Source organism: Pongo pygmaeus, chromosome 4, assembly GCF_028885625.2.
Source record: "Pongo pygmaeus isolate AG05252 chromosome 4, NHGRI_mPonPyg2-v2.0_pri, whole genome shotgun sequence".
NCBI classification, from domain to species: Eukaryota; Metazoa; Chordata; class Mammalia; order Primates; family Hominidae; genus Pongo; species Pongo pygmaeus.
The window spans coordinates 147,263,111-147,283,469 of record NC_072377.2 but is presented as its reverse complement, the minus strand read 5'-3'; the positions used below and the strand labels follow the sequence as shown (position 1 = coordinate 147,283,469).

Sequence of the window (20,359 nt, the reverse complement as noted above, 5' to 3'; positions counted from 1 at the left end):
AGCACAGAATCCTGTTTTTCCCCCAAACATTACATCCTATGCATAGTGTTCTATAAAATGCATTCAGGAGGGCGTGGTGGCTCACGCCTGTAATCCCAGCACTTTGGGAGGCTGAGGCAGGTGGATTACTTGAGATCGGGAGTTCGAGATCAGCCTGGCTAAGACAGTGAAATCCCCTCTCTATTAAAAATACAAAATTAGCTGGGCGTCGTGGTGCACGCCTGTAATCCCAGCTACTCAGGAGGCTGAGGCAGGAGAATTGCTTGAACTTGGGAGGCGGAGGTTGCAATGAGCCGGAATCACACCACTGCACTCCAGCCTGTGTGACAGAGTGAGACTCTGTCTCCAAAAAAAAAAAAAAAAAAAAAATGCATTCAGGACATAAACACTAACATAGACTGCAGGAATAAGGACATATAAGATAAAGCGATAATTTCTATCTTCTGTCATTTTAGTTATTGCAAAATAGGAAGTCTGTCATGAAGCATTAGCAAACTTTCTAAAGCAAGTGGGAAACTATCACTTCCCAACTTCAAATCCTTATTGATGGATGGGCTTTTCATCCATGGGAATTCACATTTCTTTAGATGGCTCTGGTTTTGAGATGATGCTGTGGTTTTTAGTGAGTGTATGTGTTTGTTGAAGGTGGCTTAGTGCCAGTAAAGAGGGCAATATTTCAATAGATAAAGTATTCTGATCTTCTTTTCTTCTATGGAGAAAAGCCAGGATGAAAAATCAATGCTAAAATGGATTATCCTTCATCTAAACACAGGGTGAATGGGATACAATGTCTGTTAGGGGAGAGTGAATATTGGCAGATTTCTTTACTTCCCCGTTTTCCTTTGTATTTCTTTTCTGGAATTTCCCATCACTATATTTCTATTTTTGACTTAAAAAAGTTAGTAGCTGTTGGCTGGGCGCAGTGGCTCACGCCTGTAATCCCAACACTTTGGGAGGCTGAGGCAGGCAGATCACGAGGTCAGGAGATCGAGACCATCCTGGCTAACATGGTAAAACCCCGTCTCTACTAAAAATACAAAAAATTAGCCGGGCGTGGTGGCAGGCGCCTGTAGTCCCAGCTACTCGGGAGGCTGAGGCAGGAGAATGGCATGAACCCGGGAGGCTGAGGTTGCAGTGAGCCAAGATCACGCCACTGCACTCCAGCCTGGGCTACAGAGCGAGACTCCGTCTCAAAAAAAAAAAGCTACTAGCTGTTAAATTCTCAAACTAAAGCATTCTATCACTATAAAGACTAAACATTTTTAAAGATTGTTTTGCCTGAAAAGTAACAATGTGAACTACTCCTGTGCTTCCCAAAGCTGGTCTGATGATATAGGCCAGTCTAGAAAGTTTACTTTGATCCATAATGAAATGAGAAAAACAATGACCATGTAAAGTTTTTCATGAAGCTTAATATATTCCATTTGAAACAGTGCTTTTTGAGATTATGTTCTTCCTATAAATTTGGCATTAATATACTTTTTTGTATTAACATACTCCTTTTTTAAATAAAATGATGAGTGAAAATAGTAACTGTGTTTTTAAAAAATACCCATTGGGGCCGGGCACGGTGGCTTACGCCTGTAATCCCAGCACTTTGGGAAACTGAGGTGGGTGGATCACCTGAGGTCGGGAGTTCGAGACCAGACCCATCTCTACTAAAAATACAAAAAAATTAGCCAAGCGTGGTGGCAGGTGCCTGTAATTCCAGCTACTCTGGAAGCTGAGACAAGAAAATTGCTCGAACCCAGGAAGCAGAGGTTGCAGTGAGCCAAGATCGCACCATTGCACTCCAGCCTGGGTGACGGAGCAAGACTCCATCTCAAACAAAAAAACAAACAAACCCCACTGGCAAAATTAATATTTGGAAGTTTTATGTCCCTCCAACTTTGTTTGTTGTTTGTTTTGTTTTTTATTCAAAAGTTTAGAAACCTCTTCTTAAGCCCAAGGCATTCATGTGTCTAGTTTGCTGTGTTCCCTGTGACTTGCAGAGTGCCTAGCAATAGTAAGCAACCAATAGAGTTGGTCAGCAAACTTTTTCTATAACAAACTTTTAGTCTTTCTAGGCCATACAGTCTTGGTTGCACCTACTCAACTCTGCTATTGAGGCAGAAAACCAGCCAAAAACAGTGCATAAAAGAATGAGTGTGGTATCTATATTCCAACAAAATTTATAGACACTGAAATTTGGATTTCATATAATTTTTATGTCACAAAATAGTCTTTTTTTCCCACCATTTTAAAATGTGATAACCATTCTTAGTTCATGGACCATACAAAAACAGATGGTAGGCTGGAATTGGCCTGTAGGCTGTAGTTTGCCCACCATTGGGCCAAATGAAAGAAAAGAGTGACTAAGTACAGAGTAAGACCAGAAATCCAGAAATTTCAAATGCGTAGGTACCAACTCTTCTTGGCACTGAGTGCCCATGACCTCAGGAAAGTCAATTTAAGATACCAGCATAGCCTAGTTTTCCAGCTATAAATTAGGGAAAGCAATCCAAATCTATTTCTTCAGGTTATTGTTGATGAGAAGTATTATAATTGACAGTGAGGAAACATGTTGCAACTAAGAAGGACCAAATAATATAATCATGATTATAAAAGAAAAAAACTAGTAGATGTATTTACTAAACTAATTTAAAAGTTTCAATTTTCTGTTTCAAAAAAAAAAAAGGATGAGAAAAACAGAAGTCCCACTGATGACTGTAGAATTATCTTTGAAATGGGCTATTCGTGGAATTACAGAACCAAGGAGCTTTAGGGCCAAGACAGATCATGAAAAACTTCCAGTTTGATCACATTGTTTTAAAGGCAGGGGAAAATACCAGAGAAAAAGATAGTTGCCCAAGGTCCCTTATTTAGAGAATGAGAATAATCTAATAAGACAATATATCTTCTGAAGACTGAACAGGAAAGAAGGTCATATAATAAAAAGAGCATGGGGTTTTGAACACTGGGTTCAAATACTGCCTTCTACAGTTAACATTTTTGAATTTCAGGCAAGTTACTTAACTGAGTCTCAATAGCTTCATCTGTAAATCAAGGACAATAATATTTTATAGAGTTATAGTTAAGAACAAGTGAAGTAATGTACACAGTAAATTGTTGGGCATATAATTTAAATGCTCAATAAATGAGGATTTATATTATATGAAATTTCAAATCTCAAAATTTACCACAGCTGCTAAAAAAAAATTGAAATTACAGTTTCTAAACCGAGCTAAGAAATGAAACCCACATATTTGATGTTCTTACAAAACTAATTTTATCTGTATTCATTGAAATACTTCTTGAATTTCTATTTATATATTTCTGGAAGACAATATAGTGCTGTTTTTAAACTTGAAACCACAAACTAACACACTTTCATTGTAGGATGGAATTTGATCACATTAAAGCCAATTTCTCACTGAAATACCCCAAAGTTCATTCATTATGGAGGAATCCTAGACCCTGTAAACTTTTATTTCAGTTTCTTATCTGACAATAATTTGGTAAATAAAAGAAATGTAGTACTTAAAATACATAGTTTCTGCAGATCATATTGGGGGAAAAAATACATAAAATGCCCTCATATTGTCATTTCAAAGTAATGCTAACAGCAAAATCTTAAACATCAGACAGACATAGGTTTTAACCACAGCTCTGCCACTTCATGGCTGTGTGACCTTGGACAATTAGTCTCTCTAAGGCTCAGTCTTTTTGAGTGTGAAATGTGGTTAATAATAATAGTATCTACCTCACAGGGCTGTGTGATGATGACATGATAAGATGCACATAAAATGCTTTACTTAGACCATTGTCTGCAATATAGTAAGTGTTCAAAAAAAATGTTAGCAAAATTAAATATCATATTGTTGGGAGAGGAACTTTGACAAATTCCATTTTCATAATCTTCTGTTTCTTCTGGTGGGTGTTAGATAAAACTTGAAAAGAATTGATTTTCAGAGTAATGTTGTAAATTGTAAATAGTTGCTCATGTGAAGATAGAACTGGAGGTAAATTTCTTCCATTGTTCTATTAAGCGAGGAGGAAACCAATAACCTTGAGGGTTTCTAGGAACTGGGAACACAGACTCAATTCAGGATTCTAAAAAAGGAACAGATGAGCTGGTTACTTTGCAGACAGCAGAATCTAGCCCTTCAGAGATACTTCCCTGCCCTCCCAGTTGAAAGTAATTCCCTCTTAGTTCACTAGAATGTAAGTTCCCTGTTGGCAGATCTCATGTTGGGTCTATCTGCTTCATGGCTATATCATCAGCTTCTAGAACAGTGCCTGCACATTGCAAATTCCCAGTAACTACACAGCAAATGAATAAATGAGTGATTTTATGAATGGACAACCCTGGCATATGCTCAGTGCTTCAAATTCTCCTTAGAACTGTAAACAAAAGGTGAACTGATCTGATCTTATAGCTGTTATAAGAGGAAAAGAGAAATATGAACTCATAACCACACAGGCCTAGTACCGAAGTCTTTGACCACATGGACTCAGAGTTTCTAGGGGAAGGAACAAAGGGAATATATGGCAGTTGGGTAACCCCAGGCCAAAAAGAATAAAGAAAAAACATTTTTACACACATATAGATGTGGATGTACACCATCCACTGAGACCTGGGGTAAATGGGAACTTGGTGGGTTGTTCCTTACTTCAGGCATAAAAATCTTTCTTCACTTGGCCTCTGGGTCTCCACCCACTCACTTTCTCTTGGATCTCCTTCTAGCTCACTGATCCCTCTTTCTCAGTTTCCTTTTCTGATTCTTCCTCATTTTCCTAATCTCTAAACATTAGAATACTCCAGGCCAGTTCTCAAATCTCTATGCAAACACACCTCCTAGGTGACCCCAACTTTGAATACTCCGTAGCTTTTAACACCGTCAGCACACTAACAACTTCCAATGTGTAGCCCGGCTTTGACCTCACTCCTGAGCTCAGACAGGTGTACACAATTGATTGCTCAACATTCTACTTGTATATCTGAATAGGCATCTCAAATTTAAAGGGAGACCAGAATTAAAATCCCTCCCTCTCACCTCCAAAATCTTGATTTTTCTCCCCAAACCCCACTAAACCCATCCTTGTAGTTGTTCAAGACAAAATCTTGAAGCCACCATTTCCCCCCCTCACAATTCATACCCAGTCATCAGCAAATCTTTTTGACTGAGTCTCTGACAGATACCTATTTTCTGACTACTTTTCCACCTATTCTGCTGCCACCCTGGTTCAAGCCACCAAACATTCTTTACCTGGATTATTGCAACAGCCTGCATCTTTTACCTGGATAATTGCAACTGGTCTTTTGCTTTCTGCCCCTGCCACTCCCTATGGTCAATCCCAGGCAACTGGCTGTGATCCTTTAGAGCGAACATAGAAGATAGCATGTCACACCTCTGATCACAACCTTCCAGTGGTTTCCATCTTACCAGAGTAAAAACGAAACCACGATCTGACCCACAGATACTCTTTTCAGCTCATGTCCTGCCCTTCTCCCTCTGCCCACTCTGTCCCAGCTACCTGGCCTTCTTGACATTCTTCAAACAAGGCATACCTACTCTCTTCCCTCAAGGCCTTTACACTTGCTGTTTTCTCTGCCTATAATTCTTTTTTCATAGATATCAACATGACATTCTTTTTCTTCCTTCAAGTCTCTATTCCGATATCATCTTTTCAGATAGGCTTCCCCTACCTTCCCCATCCAAAATAGCACACACACACACACACACACACACACACACACACACCCTCACCCTATTTTATTTTTCGCCACAATCCTTATTGTGGTTGTTGGTGATGTATACTTTTTGCATGATTTATTGTTATTTTCTTCACAATAGAATGAAAACCCCATGACAGCAGGGTAAGAGAGTGGGAGTGGGCTCTTTTAGACAGAAAAGTCCTTTGTTTAGTGCTATATCCCCTGGGCCTAGAACAGTGCCTCACACATAACAAGTACTCAAAAAATTTATTGACTGAATTAATGAATAATACTGTTTTGGTGAAATATTCTGTATATTTCAATAGGAAAATGTAAAGTCAATAATCATTTGCTGAATGCCTTCTGCAGGGTGAATACTGTGCTTGTTCATTTTATACTCAGAATGCAGTACAAAGACTAGTTGACATTCCATATGGATTTAAAATTAATTTAGAAAATATTAGTTTGACAATTCCAGATAAGGCTTAGAAAAACTGACTATAAGTAAATAAATGGTTTAAACTAGAGAAATAGGATCTTATTTTTTTGTTAGTCATTCTTCTAATCCATTGTATCAAACTAGTACGTATTTTAGGTTCTGTAGTATTCGTTTTGGCCTCTAGAATTAATCCTTTGGCCCAGAAAATGCAAATTAGATTACCTCCACGTTTCTGCTGGCAACCTTCCATCTCAAGCTTAGATAACAATCTCCTTTAGCTTTTAGTATTTTAGGAAGTTTCTTTGTCACATGACGAGAGCTGTGAAGACCAAGAGGAGACACAGACCTATAATTATAAGAAGAATCATAAGCACTTAAGAAGAAACATAGATCTACAATGATAACTGTTCTTTTACTCACCAGACATTTATTGAAATCTTACTATGCTTCAGGTGCTGGACTAGGCACTGGGGAGCCAAGGATGAACAAGACATGCCCACACCTTCAAGGAACTCACAAGGGAGTCTGAGTGACAGCCAGAGGACCTGAACTTCACAGTGCAATGAGAGAGGGATGCCCAGTGTGCTATGGGAGCCAACGCAAGGGCACTCAGCTCAGCCTGAAGAGTGCCAACAAGGCACTCTAGAGGAACTGCATCTCAGTTAACGCTTGGGGTGAGATATATTCCAGACAGAGGGTAGAGCATGCACAAAGCCACAGTGGCATGAATCTGTGTAAGGTGTGCAGAAAACTACAGACATTTGAAGCAGGTCACTCTAGAGGTAAAGCTGGAAGTGGAGCAGAGGGCAGGATACAGGGAACTTTATTTAGCATATTAAAGAGTGTAATAGGCAATAGAGAGCCACTGAAGCAGGAGAATGTGATTGACACATGGATACACTTGGAGGGAGGGAGACCAGCATTTAAATAAAAGGTGATACAGGTCTGAATTAGGGAAGGAGGAGTGAAGATGGGGGATAAGAGGACAGATTTAGAAATATTGAGTCAAAAATCAGTGGGACTTTATGTTAGGGAGGGTAGAGGGAGGAGGCAAGGACAATCCTGAAGTTTCAATCCTGGAGGGTATTATCAAGTATTAATACAAATACAGATAGAATCAGGAAGGAAGAGGATTTCATTTTTAGGTATGCTAAACTTGAATCACTAAGGGAGAAGCATTCTATTTATCCATTCAAAAAGTACCTATAAAGGAACTCTACATGAATTTCCAAGTGTGCATTTGGAGGGAGAGTCTAGACTTTAGAGAGTTGGGTATCATTGGCACACGGATATTCAGGAGTTAACCTATGAGGATGGTTTGCCCAGTACCTGGGACAAGGGAGGCTCTCAGTGGGTGCCTGTTGAAAAGAGTAAAGGAAGAGTTATTCTGCAAGAGTGTATAAAAAGAGAAGAGCTGGAAACCAAAGATGAAACTCCAGAAACACAATGCTTCAGGTAAAGGAGGCAGAAAGGGAGTGGTCAGAAAGGTGGTGTCATGGGGATAAAGTGAGATAGGCATAGGAGCCAAGGACACCACCACACTTCTTCAGGTATCATAAGGGCTTGTAAAATTCTGAGCCTTCTCCCATGTTAACATTTCTTCATGAATTAATCCTAAATTGAAAGTGAAGGCCGGGTGCGGTAGCTCATGCCTGTAATCCCAGCACTTTGGAGGGCCAGGGCAGGCAGATTACTTAAGCCCAGGAGTTTGAGACCACCCTGGGCAACATGGTGAAGCCCTGTCTCTACAAAAAATACAAAAATTAGCCAGGCATGGTGGAACATGCCTGTAGTCCCAGCTACTCAGGAGACTGAGGTGGGAGGATCACCTGAGCCTAGGGAGGTCAAGGCTGCAGTGAGCAATGATTGCATTACTGCACTCCAGCCTGGGCGACACAGTGAGGCCCTATCTCAAAATAAAAGTAAAAAATAAAAAAAGAGGCCAGGCACAGTGGCTCACGCCTGTAATCCCAGCACTTTGGGAGGCCGAGGCGGGTGGATCACGAGGTCAGGAGTTTGAGACCAGCCTGGCCAATATGGTGAAACCCCATCTCTACTAAAAATACAAAAATTAGCTGGGCGTGGTGGCGCACACCTGTAGTCCCAGCTGCTCGGGAGGCTAAGGCAGGAGAATCGCTTGAACTCAGGAGGCAGAGGTTACAGTGAGCTGAGATCATGCCACTGCACTCCGGCCTGGGTGACAAAGCAAGACTCTGCCATAAATAAATAAATAAATAAATAAGAGTTAAGTAGGTCTCTAAATGGAAAATAAGAGTTAAGTAGGTCTCTAAATGGAAAATATAAAAAAGCTCTTTTTTCTAGAGCTTTCTAATCTTCTAATTCAAGGGTTATTTGAGCAATAGTTAATTGCATTTCTAGTTACCAATTTTAATTCCAAGTTTATGCTATTGTGCATTTTTGTTTTAAATAATTGCAGATACTTTTTTCCTCATTTATGATGATTATTTTCTATTCTTGGTATTAACTCCCTGAAGCTAATTTAGACCAGAGCATGCAGCTTTGTCAGTGTAAAAACAACTGAATGTCTAAGATTGGGTTATAACATTTAGAATTATATTCAGGTACTGATGAGAGAGATTGTGGCTTCTCGTCAATTCTATGTGAGTGTGATGATTACTGGTTGCAAACATCTATTTTTCATTTGTTTTAATTTGATTTGTTTTTGCCTATCCAGTATCCATACCCAATTCTGATATAAATAGTACCAAGTTTTTCTTGAAGAACCACTTCTCTCTGATTCCTAGTCCAAGTGATTTTGGTAAAGCTGAGTCCACTTGGCTTCAGGCAAAGGCATGCAGCCCAGAGATGACCAATGAAACACTGCAAACCCGTGGGCCCAGTGACTGGCTCAGGAATGAACTTATGACCCAGTTAGAGGCAATGAGATAGAATTCTTGGACTTGTTAGAACAACCAGGCCAAAAGTACTCTTAGCTGAACTTGAAGCTGGATGGATATACACCCAGAGCTGATGTGGACCACTGCTCCCATAGCACACTGGGCATCATGGGGAAAGACTCAGAATGAAGCAAACACAGAGGAAAGATGAGCTGAGAGATGAAGAAAGGGAGAGAGACCAAAGACTGAAGACAGTCTTCAAGATCCTCTCTCTGATCATCCCTAAAGCTAGCATATTGCCATACTCCTCAGATATGTGAGCCTATAAATGCCCCTTTTAAGGTTTGGTCAATTTTTTTTTTTAGCTTTTCCACTACTTGCAACCAGTCAGTCCAGGTTATAGACATCATTTGATCTCTATTTTCTCTGCCTCATCTACCAACAGGGACTCAAGTGTCCAAGTTCATGCTTCTTCCCAGCTAGCCTATTGTGCCTTCCACACTGTGCTCAACATTTTCAGGTCAGCCCCTTGTTACCTTCTGTATCAGGCCCACTCTCCATTACTTTGTGATTTGTGTCAGTGCTCGGTTCCTAAGCTGAATTCACTGAACTCACAGCCTAAGCTGTGGACCTCACTGTTTCCCATGGACACTTCCTGTTTATTATATTCACCTAGAACAGTCTCTTTCTCCTTTGCCAATCTGTTTGTTTTAGTAAGTAGAGGCAGGACTGGATGGAAGCCACTTCTGTCCCCAGGCTTAGAAAGCCCAATGCTAAATTGCTGGGCCTGGCTGCCACCCAACAGCACCGGTACATTCTGTTCAAGCTCAAGCTCTCTGTCCCAAATGTTGTACTTGCTGCTGCTTTTCCTCCCTGCCTCCCAGGACAGGTTTAGCCTAATATTATTCTCAATTCTGTCATCTCTATTGTTGCCATGACACCCAGGACCTTTGTTATTTCCCCTGCAGGGATCTTGGGAATTTCTGTGAAATCATACCTTAGTGGTCTAGAGCAATCTAGCTTCCAAACACGATTTCACAACCACTGCAGTGATATCTTCCCTTCTCAAATAGGATTGTTTCTCCTTTCCCTGCCTCTGGACAGGCACGATAAGTCATTCATATCTGCCAAGAGAGAAAAATAACTATCTTCAAAATTATATAAGAGGAGAAGAATTTTTCCTTCAGCTTTCCCTGAAACACACAGAAATAACAGAGGGACAAAAGCTCCTCTGAGTAAAGGTGATGACTTGATCTCCTTCCTCTGCTTTTATTATCTTTCTTTCATTCAATGAGTATAAATGGAGTAGCCTTTTATGTTCTTCTCAAGCCCTAGTGAATTGAATTGTAACCATTATTGATTCAACCAATATTTACTTGAGCATCTATTACATGCCAGGCACCGTGCTAGATAATGCGATCACAGAAGGAAATAAGACAGACATGATCCCTGCTTCATTCATATTAGAATCTAGTGAGGGTGGAGAAAAAGCAGCAAATATGTAAATAAATAAATGAGCAAAATTTCTGACAGTTAGACATGCTATCAAGAAAATACAAGGAGAGGCTAGGCACAGTGCCTCATGCCTGTAATCCCAGCACTTTGGGAAGCTGAGGCGGGTGGATGACCTGAGGTCAGGAGTTCAAGACCAGCCTGGCCAACATGTATCTCTACTAAAAATACAAAAATTAGCCAGGCATAATGTCAGGCGCCTGTAATCCCAGCTATCAGGAGGCTGAGGCAGGAGAATCACTTGAACCTGGGAGGCGGAGGTTGCAGTGAGCTGTGATTGTGCCTCTGCACTCCAGCCTGGAAAACAGGGTGAGACTCTGTCTCAAAAAAAAGGAAAAGAAAAGAAAATACAAGGAGATAATGTGTTTCAGAGTAAGGGTACTATTTTAGATAGAGTGATCAGAGAAGACTATTCTGAAGAGGTAATATTTGAGATAAAACCCAGTGAAGAGAATGTACAGACCACATGGAGACCCACCCAGAAGAGCATTCCAGGAGGCAGCAGGTGCAAAGTCCTGAGCCTGAAGCTGGCTTGACATGTTAGAGTAGGGGTTGGTAAAATACAGCCCAAGAAATAACAGAGGGACCTGGCCTGCATTTTTTTTTTTTTTTTGGACAGCCCACAGCTAAGAATGATTTTTACACTTCTAAATGGATGAAAAACAAAACAATTTGTGACGTGTGAAAATTATGTGAAATTCAAATTTCAGTGACCATAAAGAAAATTTTTATTGGAACATACACATACCCATTCATTTATTTATTTTCCATAGCTGTTTTTCATGCCTCATTGGCAGAGTTGAGTGGTTGCAAAAGAGACCGTGTGGCCTGTAAACCCGAAATATTTACTATCTAGCCCTTCACAGAAAAAGTGTACAGACTTCTGTTTTAGGGGAACAGGAAGAAATATCTTCCCAAGCTTGAGAGAACCTTCAGTTCCTTGAATTCCTCAGGAATTCTTGAATTCTTTAGCCTATAAATAACAGAAAATCAGTGTCCAATTGACTTAAATAATGTGAAGCATTAAAATAGCCATAAAATGATCATTTTCCCATCAAGAGGTAAACTATGTCCTCTCCCCTTGAATCTCAATGGACTTTGTGACTGCTCTGACCCATAGAATATGACAGAAGTGATGCTGTGCCGGTCCAGGCTCTGGCCTTAAGAGACTGAAGGCTTCTACTTCCTGTCTCTTGGAATACTCTCTCTGGAAGCCCTTCACCCTGGGGAAGAAGTCTGAGTACCTTGAGGTGGCCATGTTGAAGAGGTCATCTATGTGTGTTCTGGTTAAAGGTCCCAGCTGAGCCTCCACTTCCAGCCAGCATTGCCAAGGTGCCAAATATGTGGACTCTAAAGACCAGTCCATCAGCCAACTGAATATCACTAAGGGACCTCAGTCAATGATACATAGAATAGAAGAATTACCTAAGTAAGTCCTTCCTGGCTTCCTGGCCTACAAAATTATGAAATTTAATAACATGGATGCTGTTTTAAGCCACTCCATGTTGTGGTAACTGTTCTATAGCAATAGACAACCAGAAGAAACAATACAGAAATCCTATTATCTCACATAAGAAGAAGCTCAGGGTACAGCAAGGGCCATCTAGAATACTGCTTTTATTTATGCATATTACTACCACTTTTATGCAATTTCCTTGGTGCTACTTTTCGCTTTGGTTCATTTAATTGTTAGACCGATAGCAAGATGACTTTAGTAGTCCTGGGAGTCACATTCAAACCTGACAATGTCCAGAGAGAGAAGACTATTTTTAAGAAAAAGAAAATGTAGGCTAATCAGGATCTACCTTGGAATTGGGAATTGGGTCACCTCCCCCAAGTCACTGGGGAAGGGATGGACACCTGATCATAATTTAGGTTCTATTAGAAAGGAAGTAGGTGAGTGGATATTGGGTCAACAATGCACTTGTCCAAAGTATCTTTCTTCCTGCCATCATTCATTCATTCATCTATTCATTCATCCAGAATAGTTTAGGTTTAATCATATGAATATGCTTTTTTATAAGTCAAAAGTAGTCAAATAACCATAATTTGAAAAGGTTAAGCAATGTTTATCAAGCCTGTATGACAGTGGAAGGCATGGAGCTAGATGTTAGGAATATTAACACCTAATTTAATAGCAATTAAAGGTGCTAAGTTCAAGAAAGGGAAAGAACAGGACCAGCTATATAATCTGCAGAACCCAGTGAAAAATGAAAATGGAGGACCCCTGGATCAAAAAGTATTAAGAACTTCAGGATGGTGACAGCAGAGCATTAAACCAAGCATGGAGTCCTTCTAAGTGCAGAATGACTGTACATATTGCATGTCCATGAATCTGGCTCTGGGAAAGACCAGATGACCACAGAGAGAACAGCAAGGGCCCTAGTTTAGATTGAGTTGGGAGATGAGGGTGTTAGGAAGGCCTCTCTGAGGAGGTAATATTTAAGCAAGGACCTGAAGGGTGGATAGGAGTACCCAGGTAAAGAGTGGAGGAATGCAGCTTCCTAGAAGAAGAATAGCACTCTCCCTTCTTCTCCATCCTCCAGGTTGGTTAAGAGACTTAGCATTAACCTGTCTTCATCAGCTGTGATGAAACAAGATAAAGGTAACAGATCCTTTTCCTGTTTGTGCCAGCTCAGGCCTATTTCCCAACCCTTTTTTGTATTCTAGATCTTGGCACGTGGGTACCCTACCTGTATAATCTGATCCTCCCCCTTTAATACCGTAGATAGTCAGGACTACCCTAGAGGGGTCCCAGCCTTGCTCCTTTCTCAATGCTTAATATGCTCAATGCTTAGTATGCTCAACGGTAGATGCTTTCTAGGAAACAGCCTAACCTGCCTGATCCACTTGGTGCAGGCTTGTCACAAATAGGGAAAGACCTCTCCCTGTCCTCACGTTCCCTCAAACCCCAAACCATGGAGTCAGCTAACACAAATTGGACCTCAGAAAATGTTATCGACAAACCCAAACCTTTCCCCTAAAATTACTGCATTCATCCATTTTGCATTGCTATAAAGGAATACCCAAGACTGGGTACTTTATAAAGAAAAGTTTATGTGGCTCATGGTTCTGAAGGCTGTACAAAAAGCATGGCACCAGCATTTGTTTCTGGTCAGGACTTTAGGAAGCTTTTACTCATGGAGGAAGGTGAAAGGAGAGATGATGAGTCATATGGTGAGAGAAGAAGCAGGCGAGATGGAGGAGAGGCACCAGGTGTTTTAAACAACCAGCTCTCGCATGAACTAATAGAGTGAGAACTCACTCATTATGGCAAGGAGGGCACCAAGCCATTCATGAGGGATTTGCCTCCGTGACCCAAACACTTCCCATTAGGCCGTACCTCCAACATTGGGGGATCACATTTCAACATGAGATTTGGTGGAGACAAATATTCAAACTGTATCATACCTTATCCCATTTTTATTTCTGCAATGTTATTTTCCTATATCAGATCCTATGGAAATTTGATGACGTAGTGGGCCTCCAAGTTGGTTGTAAGCAGAATCAGACAAGAAGCTTATTAAAAATACAGATGCCCCAGCCCTGTGCCAAACCTAGCTTCTCTATTTTTAACAAGCTCCACAGGTAATTCTGATGCACTGCCAAGTCTCTGAACCACTGCTTTAGCCGACTGGATGGAATAAGGGAAATTCCCATTTGGCTGGTAGGCGTCAGCACATTTCCTTTCTGCCACTACCTGTGGCTCCTGGGCAAACCACTTTAATTCAGTTCCTCAGTTGTCCCTTTAAGTAAAGTGATGATTCCTCCATGACTTCTCTGCCCTAGAAGCTTGCTGTAGTATGAAAGTATTGATACCTTCCCATGATCTAGTCCCACTTCGGGTGGCCATGCCTCAGTTTCCTCGAGGAACTACTTGCCCCTCACTCACTGTAGGAAGGCTTTGTAGGACTGTCAGTCAAGGTGCTCTGCTGCCCCCTGGCTGCCCCCTGGGCCCAAGACCCAAGTTTGGCCAACCAGATTTTCTCTCCCAGGAAATTAAATACTGAGAGAGCCGAAGCAGAGACAAAATAAATGAAGTTGATTCATCTGGTATGGGTGACCCCAAAAATCTGTTAGTTTCTGCTTCCTAAGCTGTTGCCCTGGTTCCTGTGCTCTCAGAAACCTGGTTTTTCAGCCTTTCCCTCAGATCTGTAAGCAACCCTGATAGCCTTGGAATAAATTGTTTCTTTTGCTTAAGTGAGCCAGAGTTAGTTCTGTTGCTTGCCACCAAAGAATTCTAACTGATTCTCACAATAAAGATCTTTGATAGAGTGTTGTATATAATAATGATGTCATAGCTTCCATTCTTATAAAGCCATTGTGAATGATTATCTTGTAGCTAAAGTGACCGTTCTATAGAAGGTCAAAAGTTTGTTTTAATAATGACATCTTTGTTCCAGTAATTCCAGACAGTGAAAATTTCTCAATAGGATAAGAGGTTATTCACTGTCCTGCTGAAATATCTTAAGTGGAAACAGGCCTTGGGTAAATACTCTTCCTCTAAACAAAGCTTATTGTTCTGGACCCAGGGAAGGAAAGGACAAGAGAAAAAAGAAAAGGGAAAAAAGTTTGGGCTCAGTTTAAACCAGCTCCCATTCAGCTATATCTGCCCTTTACATAGAAATTTAATAGAAAGTTGACTCTTTATGTATTTTTGTAAAGGCTGGAAATTGCATCCAAATACACATTTTAAGGAGTGACTATTGCAGAGAAAATAGCTTTAGTGATTGAACCCTTTTCTCTCATCAGCCTGTATTTGATTTCTACCCCCATCTCATGGTTACAGTTTTTACTCTTTCTTATTGTTACTGACATCCTCACTATTGCTCACTTTTATTGGCTGTGTTAACAGTTATGAGCACTTCCTGTGAACCAGGCACAATGATAGATGTTTGACACGTATTACCTCATTTAATCCTTACAGTGCCCTTCAAAGCCAGTATTATTATCCCCATTTTACAGAGGGGAAACTGGAAGCTCAGTGAGGTTAAGTAATAGGGCTAATGTGCAACATGACCAATCACTTATTACCTGTGTGCCCCTATATGTCCCCAAGTCTTCCTTACACTGTGACCCATTGCCTTAAATTGAAAGTACCTGCTTAGTCCAAGGCATCACTGGAAAGAATATTAAATGTGGCATTGTAGCTCAAAAAAAAATGACAACTGAACTCATTGCCCATGTCACGTTCTATATTCCTGACTAGACTATAAGCTCCTTTAGGGCAAACACTATGTTCTGTCCACCACAATATTACCAGCACATGCCTAGCACAGAGGAGGTTCTCAAAAAATCCTTATAGAATCAATGAATATCCTGTAGGGTCCTCAGAATAAGGGACCATCACAAGGTTAGGAGAAAATGTCAAGAAATCCCTTTCTGGGAAACAGAAATTCCAGGTTACCCCTAGTGAATTCAACCAACTTTGAAGTTTGGCCAAGCCTTTAAATAGCATTGGATGATTTCAAACTTGGAATCCTGGGCAGCGATTTCCCTTCCTGAAGAGCTGTTGCATCTTCTATGCATAGTCATGCTTTGGCTTGAGTTTATGAGGAACAGAAGTTTCAAAAAATCTGATTGGGAAGTATAAGCTAAAAGGCTCAAGTACCAGTCATACTTTTTCCAGGGCCAGTAAGCTCTCAGAGAGCTCAAATCCAGGTATCAAGCTCTCCATCAAGGACTGGGAACATAATGTTATTTTATCATTTTCGGAGAGAATAACTAGAGATAATTTTTGGTTGACATAAGACTCACAACATATCCTTGAGTGAACTCTTTTCATGTCTCAGTTCCTCGAATGGAAAACAGTCAAATAAGCACATATACAGTCAAAATCTTCCTCCAAATCTGTGAGGTTCCCTCAGTGGAGTCAGTCTCATTCATTCACTGCTATTTAGTTCTGAATTTGACCTTTGGATTCAGATAAACCTGAGATTAGGCTTTGGCTTTGACATGTGTCAGCCATGTGACCTTGAGCAGAACATGGTAGCTCTCAAAGCCTTAGCAGCCTTGTCTCTTGCTGGGAAGATGGTAAATGATAATGTGTTTAATGTGCTTAAACCAGTGCCAGGCACATGCGAGGCAGTCAGTAAATAGTGACTTACAGTGATATTTCTGCTGGCTTCACTTGCACATTTCATTCAAAACAGTTGAAAAGTCCAGTGTGTTCCTGGTGTTTTAACTGGCAGGTGTGATGTGAAGTCATCCTTCAACTAAGTGGATTACTTTATCAACTTCCAAATTGTAAGCAAAATTAATCTGAACTAAGGCAATGAAGTGATACAGACATACGAATGAAACATCTGTCCTGATCTCTGCCTTGGAAAAATTCAAAATACTATAATTCTATTATTCTTACAAAGATTATTTTAACCGTTTATTTTAAAAATCAGCATTGCTACTGCATCTTGACTGTTCTATTGTCCAAACTTTCTGTATCTATTTTAAGACTTAAATATAAAGCATGAAACAGGTTTGATTTTGAACATAGCGAGCAGATGAAACATCACTCCTTTCTTAAAAGAGATTCTTAGCAGGCATTTTAAAATCCCCATCCTGTCTTGTTTTCACTAGATCACTGGTCAGTACTCCACAGTTTCAAGCCAGATAATTTCAAAGGTTCAAGACATCAGTTAGATCCCACTGACTACAGGTAGATCCATTTGAATTAGAAAAATTCTAACACTGATGAGAGAACTCTTTCCTAATGTTAGGTGTGGCTAAGGATCTGTTTGAGCTATCGGAATATGGGCAGTAGTTTATAAGAATCAGAATACAACTTTCTGTATCCCCCTTCTCTTTGCCAGGGACAGCTGGTATTGATCTGGGCATGCAGCGTGAGCAAAATAACTTTATGTCATCGTAAGCCACTGAGATTTTAGGGCTATTCATTTCTGCAGCATAGCCTAGCCTTTCCTAACAGATATAGAATATATATAAATGCAGTTGACATGTATAACAGACATACTCACGGAGCCACACACAGAGTCCTCTCATCTTGGTCTACAATTAATTTCCAGAAGTTAGTGGTTTAGTGGGATAGAGACAAAGCTCAGAACTACAGTCAATATCAGAATAGCTTTAACACACTGGCAGAAAGATTCAGAGGCATCTCTTCTATGTCATCATGAGAGTGAGAAACATGATTCCTAAATCTGTGTTCCTGGCTGGAATTCTCATCTGTCAACAGGTGTCATTGTCACCCTGAAGAGAACCATAGCAGGCTGTCTCTCCCTTATCCTCACGCACTCTCCTGGTGAGTTGTAGAGCTGGGGCTGACCTCAAACTGAGAACTCCTTGGGATATAGCATGTATCCCAAGTAGCCCTCACTCTAGGGAGGTTTTTTTTTTTTTCTTTTTTTATCTGTATCTCAAGTCCACATAGAAGAAGCACTCAAGGTTGATGCCAATCTTTGACACGTCATCTATTCCCAAGCCAGCCTCTCCATGAAGGAATCAGTGATCTTCCAAATATTTTCTTTTCATAACTGAAATGAACAATAAATATTATTTATTATTTTAGTAAGAAACACATGATCTAAATCCCACTAGTAATAAAGATAATGGCCATTTGTTGCGGGCTTGCTATTTGGCACTATGACATGTATCATTTTATTTAATCCTCACAACAATTTGATTAGGTAGTATATTATTAGAGTTCTCCAGAGAAACAGACCCAATAGGATATATATAGAGATACATGAGGAGATTTATTATAGAATTGGCTCACGCAGTTACGGAGGATGAGAAGTTCTACAGTATGATGTCTGCAAGCTGGAGAACCAGGAAAGCTGGTGCTATAATTCAGTCTGAGTTTAAAGGCCTGAGAAACGGGAGCAGGAGCTCATAGTGTAACTCAGAGTGTGAGGCCCAAGGCCAGAGAAGCTGGAGGGTGAAGAGGCTTTCTGGTGTCAGTCTCAGAGTCCAAAAGCCTGAGAATCAAGAGCATTAATGTACAAAGGCAGGAGAAGATGGATGTCCCAGTTTCAGCAGAGAGCAAATTCACCCTTCCTCTGCCCTGTCGTTCTATTCAGATTGGACGATGCCTGCCCACATTGATGAGGGTGAATCTTCTTGCCTCAGTCTACTGATGTAAATGCTGATCTCTTCCAGAAATATCCTAACAGACACACCCAGAAATAATGTTCTGCCAGCTATTTGGGTATGCCTTAGCCCAGTCAAGTGGATAGATATATCATCGGTAGGTACTGTCATTTCCTTTTTTACAGATCAAAAAACCAAACCTTAAAGTGGTCAAGTAACTTGCTTAAGGTCAACCAGCCTAGAAGCGGGAAAAATTATGCAAACTCAAAAACTGTTCTTTGCAAGGAGGCCCACTTTACTCCCCCTCCTGGCCATAGTATTATATCTCAATCTCCACACCCAAGATATAAACCCTGGAGTTTTCCTTGTCTTCATTCTGTTGCCAGTGACTTGATTACATCATTTCTGGTCTGACACCAGTACAGCTCCAGTATGTTCCCGGGGAGAATCGGGCCCCCGACACCTGCTAATTTCTTCCTGCCTTTGCAGAGGAGAGCCTGGGAACTTAACCTAAGAAAAAAACTAAACAAAGTGATCCAAGGAGAAAAAATCCCTGGGGTGAAGAAAAGTTATTTTCCTCTTTGATAATTCTGTGTAACTAGTAACTATGGAAGAGAAAACTGATCTACGGGTTTGTTAGAAACTCTGGGGCCTGAGGCGGAAATAGACACTGTGAGACCAAGAAGGGGGTGGAACCAGAGGCTACAGCCAGGAAACAAAAGACAGGAAACAGGATTTCTTTTTGCCAATGTCCAAAACAAAGCTGATGAGGAGTTTGGCAGGAAGAGGGACCACCATTTCATACTTCCAGTGGAAAAAGGACTAAATGCTCAAAATTGAAGATATGTGGGAAGGGATGAGTCATAGAGAAACAGTGATACATAATCTTCTCTTTCTGAGAACAGTCACTTAATATTCCTGCTCTTTTATTATTTGACAGCAGTCCTTGTGCCTCTCTATGGGAAGCCAGGAAGGGGCCAGAATCATCTCATGCTGCTTAGTATGGGATGCACAACTGGGAAGCTGCACTCTCTTCTCCTCCCCTCCTTTCCCTCCTTCATGTATTGCTCTTCCCTCTTCCTGGAATGCCTCTCCCACTGGTAGCATAGGTAACTCTTCTTTATTTTTAAGTCGTAGCTTAGATGTCACTTCCTCAAAAGAATTTTCCTTGACCCTTATTCTGTGACAGAGTTGTTAGCTGCCTATCCAGGACCCATTCTCCTTTCTTTTCTTCTTTTTTTTTTAAACACAGAGTCTCACTCTGTGACACAGGCTGGAGTGTAGTGGTGCAATCATAGCTCACTGTAGCCTCGAACTCCTGGACTCAAGGAATCCTCCCACCTCAGCTTCCTAAGTGGCTGGGACTATGAGCATGTGCCACCATGTTCAGTCAATTTTTTAAATTATTATTATTAAGTATTATTATTATTATTATTTTGTAGAGATGGGGTTTTGCCATATTGCCCAAGCTGGTCTTGAATGCCTGGGCTCAGGCGATCTGCCCACCTTGGCCTCCCAAAGTGTTGAGATTATAGGCATGAGCCACTGCACCCAGCTTTATTTGCATTTATAACCAAGCTTTCGGCTTAATATCTCCCAGGCTTGAAGCATATTGACTTTCTTTCACTGGAGGACATTATCCAAACAAAACATTATCCAAATAAAAAATAGCTCATATTTACTTGTGTGTGTTGGAAAGAGCCATTACTATTGGAAACTATTTAGATTTTGTTTTAAAAATTTTTTCTGGAAAAATATTTTCAAATCATTTCTTTTGTGGGGAAAATGTCACCTGAATGAAATATT

The 20,359-nt window shown here is 40.6% G+C and overlaps 1 long non-coding RNA gene across 1 annotated transcript; it reads right to left on the bottom strand.

The window, feature by feature from the left end:
* Nucleotides 1–2,191: 2,191 nt before the first annotated feature.
* LOC129036336 (uncharacterized) lies at nt 2,192–17,600 on the bottom strand. The gene is made up of 4 exons (XR_008502525.1): nt 17,482–17,600; nt 6,360–6,456; nt 5,250–5,357; nt 2,192–4,092 (listed from the first exon to the last, which is right to left on the bottom strand). It is a non-coding gene; the product is annotated as an uncharacterized LOC129036336 (long non-coding RNA).
* Nucleotides 17,601–20,359: the final 2,759 nt, after the last annotated feature.